The sequence below is a fragment of the Mobula hypostoma genome, chromosome 2 (genome assembly GCF_963921235.1).
Source record: "Mobula hypostoma chromosome 2, sMobHyp1.1, whole genome shotgun sequence".
NCBI classification, from domain to species: Eukaryota; Metazoa; Chordata; class Chondrichthyes; order Myliobatiformes; family Myliobatidae; genus Mobula; species Mobula hypostoma.
In genome coordinates this window covers 155,707,578-155,713,577 of record NC_086098.1, presented here as the reverse complement: position 1 = coordinate 155,713,577, position 6,000 = coordinate 155,707,578, and positions in this window count along the sequence as shown.

Here is a 6,000-nt window from a genome sequence, read left to right as displayed (position 1 = left end):
TAAACCACCGCGTTGGTGGGAAATGGACTTTGACCTTTCACTCTATATATTCCCGTCACGATTTAATATACGTCTATATTGTCACACCAACCTACTTGTGTCTAATCCCAGATTATCCCAGTCGTTCATTATAATTCAAGACGTCCATTCCATGTGGTCAGCTACAGCGCTGCCCACATCAACCATTTTGGTGACATCTTCAAAACAGCCGTGTAAATTCGGTAGCCGTGATTTCTCACGCACAAAACCACTTTGCTATTCAATAGACAATAGGTGCAGAAGTAGACCATTCGGCCCTTCGAGCCTGCACCGCCATTCTGAGATCATGGCTGATCATCTACTATCAATACCCGGTTTCTGCCTTGTCCCCATAACCCTTGATTCCCCTATACATAAGATACCTATCTAACTCCTTCTTGAAAGCATCCAGACAATTGGCCTCCACTGTCTTCTGAGGCAGCCCGTTCCACACCTTCACAACTCTCTGGGAGAAGAAGTTCCTCCTCAACTCTGTCCTAAACGACCTACCCCTTATTCTTAAACCATGCCCTCTGGTACTGGACTCTCCCAGCATCTGGAACATATTTCCTGCCTCTATCTTGTCCAATCCCTTAATAATCTTACATGTCTCAATCAGATCCCCCCTCAATCTCCTTAATTCCAGCGTGTACAAGCCCAGTCTCTCTAACCTCTCTGCGTAAGACAGTCCGGACATCCCAGGAATTAACCTAGTGAACCTACGCTGCACCTCCTCCACAGCCAGGATGTCCTTCCTTAACCCTGGAGACCAAAACTGCGCACAATACTCCAGGTGTGGTCTCACCAGGGCCCTGTACAAATGCAAAAGGATTTCCTTGCTCTTGTACTCAATTCCCTTTGTAATAAAGGCCAACATTCCATTAGCCTTCTTCACTGCCTGCTGCACTTGCTCATTCACCTTCAGAGACTAATGAACAAGTATTCCTAGATCTCTTTGTATTTCACCCTTACCTAACTCTACATCGTTCAGATAATAATCTGCCTTCCTGTTCTTGCTCCCAAAGTGAATAACCTCACAGTTATTCACATTAAACACCATTTGCCAAGTTTCTGCCCACTCGCCCAGCCTATCCAAGTCACCTTGAATTCTCCTAACATCCTCATCACATGTCACACTGCCACCCAGCTTAGTATCATCAGCAAACTTGCTGATGCTATTCACAATGCCTTCCTCTAAATCATTGACGTAAATCGTAAACAGCTGTGGTCCCAATACCGAGCCCTGTGGCACCCCACTAGTCACCACCTGCCATTCTGAGAAACACCCATTCACTGCCACCCTTTGCTTTCTATCTGCCAACCAGTTTTCTATCCATGTCAACATCCTCCCCCCAATGCCATGAGCTCTGATTTTACCCACCAATCTCCTATGTGGTACCTTATCAAATGCCTTCTGAAAGTCAAGGTACACCACATCCACTGGATCTCCCGCGTCTATCTTCCTGGTTACATCCTCGAAAAACTCCAATAGATTAGACAAGCATGATTTGCCCTTGGTAAATCCATGCTGACTCGGCCCAATCCTATCATTCTATTTCAATTCAATCCTAGTATTCCTAATCATTCCTTGCTTTTCCATATGCATATGGATCCTGTCTCGCAGAATCACCTGCCGAAATTTTCCCACCACTAGTGTTCGGCTCGCCACCCTGTTATTCCGTGGTTTATCCTTAAAGTTTCTCCAAAATAAAGATGCAACATCAGCCAACCTTTAGTTTTCCGAAAGCTCAAGTCTGGCTAACAAAGATACAAAAGTCTCTGAAAGGATCCAACAAACTACACCTAAGCTTGCTACACGTTTTCGGAAATAGATAGTTAGATCCCGGTAGTCAGCCACTTCAAAAACACAAAAAGCGATTTTGCATAATATCAGGGCATCACTGTGCTCGACCTCGAGGTTGCCAGCTTCCATGATTTTTCCTCTTTAAAATAGAGTAGGAGTATTCAATTAGGTCCTCCTTTGTCTCGACGATCAAATTATTTCTAAAGTGGAGTTTTTCTTTCCTCAGCTCCCTTTTTGTTCTTTATATATGTGAAAAATCTCTTAGGATCAACTTATCTGCCAAGGATGTCTTCTGTCCCTTTTCGCTCCTGATTTCGGCATTATCTGGACTCCAGAAGTTCTCGTTTTCCTAGTTTTTTTTTGCTACATCCCAGCTGGCGATTCCTTTCTCTTCAGCAGACGACAATCTCCCTCCGTCAGCCAGCACTCCTGAGTCCTACCTACCTTGCCGTTCACGCAGACAGGAATATATTTTCCCTAAATTCACTGTGTCTCATTTTCAAAAGCTTCCGACTTGCCAAGCTTCACTATGCCTGCTGACAGCTTCTCTGAATTGATCCGTGAGATTTGCGGTCTAATCCCATTAAATTCTCCCGGAAGGGGGGAGTAGATGGCGGCGCGACGGCAGCGCGCGCGGCCACTTCGGTGATGAATATGTGTTATTTGTCAAGTAGGGGACCGTGCCCAATTCTGATTTGATGGATACAGACGTGAGAGCACAGCGGAACATCTGGAAAACTTCTGAAATTCCCGCTTCGCTGCTGCTGCTACCGTGTGGTAACCGGAATCTCCGGAGCTGAAGGCCCGAAATACTCGGCTTTGTGTGTTTCAGCGGCCGGGGAGAGGTCGAAAGCACTCGGCAGAGGATGGCGCTCGGGAGGCTATATCGGAGAGGCTGGTCGGAAGCTCGAAGTTTTCGGACGGATGGACTCAGTGCCGGCTGGGGTCGGCTGCTTCCAAGGTATCGGCAAGTTGACGGTGCCTGGAGGTTTACGGCAGGGAGTTTCTCCCTTTTGCCGCCTGCTATCGGGCACTCGGGAGTCGATCGACTCGGGATTTTGAGACTTTTTTTTACTGTGCCCATGGTCTGTTCTTTATCAAATTATGGTATTGCTTTGCACTGCTGTAACTATATGTTATAATTATGCGGTTCTGTCAGCGTTAGTCTTTGGTCTGTCCTGTTTTCTGTGATATCATTCCGGAGAAACATGGTATCATTCCTTAATGCGTGTATGCATTTCTAAGTGACAATAAAAGAGGACTGAGTATTCTCATAATCTAAATCTAAATTTTGCTTTACTCCGATTTAAGCCTTTAACTTGAGTACTAACCCTGCTTCCTTTCCAAAACTCCTTTAAAATCCAATGGAATTATGGTCTCTGGCTCCAAAACGCTTCCATCAGTCGCCTGCCAGGTCTCATTGCCCAAGAGGAAGTCGATTCTGAAGCTGGAAAAGAAATAATGGACCTCTTTAACTAAATTCTACTTTTAGTTTTAGGGTACGGTGCTCCTGCAGAATTCTCATCATCTGTTGAAGATTGGTACTCACTGACGGGCAGTGTCGCAGCTTTTCCTTCTATCTACCTCGAGCTGCCCTGCCCATGCCAGTGTTTATCGCGATATTGTAAGTGAAATTAAATTCTTTTTAACGCACCATACTCGTATCCTTGGAGTGCTTGAATGGAAAACGTACAGGAATGAATTTTACTATTGCAAACTCGAGGAGATAATACTTGGAGAATGTAAAGGAGATCTACTCTGTATCTAATACGTGCGCTAACTTATTCCGTGAAACAGTCACAGAAAAGTATCTCAAGAATCCGATACAAACTAAATTTCCCTCCACATAACTTTCTCAAGTGCTCCCAGGTCAGAAACCGCGCGGTTTAGCTATTGGGAAATAACTTGAAACCTTCGGTAATCGATTACTGTAGAAACATATCGATTATATAAAGGTGAGAAGGGATGTGCTAGCAATGCAACCCTATGCAGCAGTTAATGCCCCCAAATAATAGCCCAAATCCAGTATCTTACCCTTTCAAGATAACTGTAGGATGATTGATGCAAATTAGTTTAATGCAAAAAGACTAAATGTTCCTTCAGGCTGTTTTGATTAATGTTATTGTAACAACAAATAGAAATCGCATCATGTAGACTAAATGTCGTTTCTGTGCTTATAATCCTAATACATGACAGAAGACTTGCAATTGTTCGCTCCATTTGGTAATAGCGATGTACTTATTTCCATTAGAGTTGTGTGCTCAAGGTTTAAATGCAACGTTGCCTTCAAATTAATCTCATCCGGTGTTTTGTTAATGTCGATATAGATGGATTTAAGTTGGACACATGATGGTGATATATTATTCGGGAGGAGATCTGCCACTTGTCTATTGATAGAATAAGTTCACTGACTCGCTTTCTTATGTTGCAAAGAAGACAGGAATTTCTAGGGTTCGAAACTCGCCCTTTAAATTCTGTTTGTTTTGTGATATCTGGGCAGCTTCTGATTATCAGATTCTGATTGTGCGGCCCGACAGGAATTGAGAGATATCCCCGTATCCCAGTTTCACTCCCCTTTTCTATTAGGGGAATATATCGACGAAATGGTGGAGGAACTCAGCACCGCAGGCATAATCTATTTTAACAGTTCCTTTCAATTTCATTGTGTTAAACGTCCTCTCTTTTTATACCACTGTCAATGACACAAAACTATAGAGTTTGTTCGGACATTCTTGGAGGAATAAGGGAATCCCCTGAAAATAGGATAACAACACTCATTGCTTAAATAATTGCTCTTAAATTCATTATCCTGCTAATAGCTGCTCATGTCCCAAACATATATATTGTTAGTTTACTATTTTCGACTATTATTAACACCTAGGAATTATTTTGCTGTTCACTACTTCAGCCTGATCGGTGAGACTAATAAAAATAAGCATTCACTTCCAGAATGTCTGCTTAATTGATATAAACACATCATCAGCATTACGTAAACACGAGAAATTCTGCAGGATGCTGGAAATTCAAGCAACACACATCAAAGTTGCTGGTGAACGCAGCAGGCCAGGCAGCATCTCTAGGAAGAGGTAGAGTCGACGTTTCGGGCCGAGACCCTTCGTCAGGACTAACTGAAGGAAGAGCTAGTTGTTTGAAATCTCTTACCAGCTCTTCCTTCAGTTAGTCCTGACGAAGGATCTCGACCCGAAACGTCGACTCTACCTCTTCCTAGAGATGCTGCCTGACCTGCTGCGTTCACCAGCAACTTTGATGTGTGTTACATCAGCATTATGTGCAATGCTGTATGACGTGAGCGATCATGGTATTATCTATGATATGAATGTTCTCCTCAATTTTTTTCCCACAGAAGTGGTTTGACATTAACTTCTCCTGGACAGTATCTTTTCAAGTCGAGTAAACACAACCATTGTCAATACTCTTCAAAGATTGTCTGCCTGTCGTCAGTGGTCGCATAGCCAGGGATTGTGTTATGCACCAGCTTCTCATACGACCATACACCGCCTGCTCGCCTGCTTCAAGTGACATCGATCCTGGGCTACGCAGCTGTGACACACTACCTTAGGGTGACCCACCGGCTGGCGGTGGGATGGAGCGCCTTACACCTCCTTAGGTACAGACGTATCTTCACCCCGCCACGGCTATATACATTATATAGTATCAGGCACCTGTGGTTACAAAAACATATAATACACCATACTGACCGAAGGTTGGCAGAATTTACAATGAACCGGCCTCAGCACCAGCTTAATCATCTGATTCACTTTCCATTATTCACAACACGCAATAAGTTCTCTGGTCGGTTCAATACCTTTATCAATTTTCCTGCTGAATATCTTCAGTAAAGTGAGTGATTTGGGTGTTTCTGGAAAATAGGCTTTCCAAAATCATTGTAAACCCTTTACAACTGTTTGGCAGTGAGTTTTCTAAAAATATACAGACAATTGGCTTGGACTTTATTAAAAACCCTACAGATCAGTTAATGACTGCCAATATTTTTTTGTTCATCTCTTGCTTTCGAAAATCTCGGACACACCATCTTTAATGATGGTGCGAGCTTCGCATATTTGAAATACAGTGTGCAACTGAATAGACAAGAAGACGTGTTCTTTACCTAAAACACATTGGCGAAACACACGATTCGAAATACATAGCTTATCTGG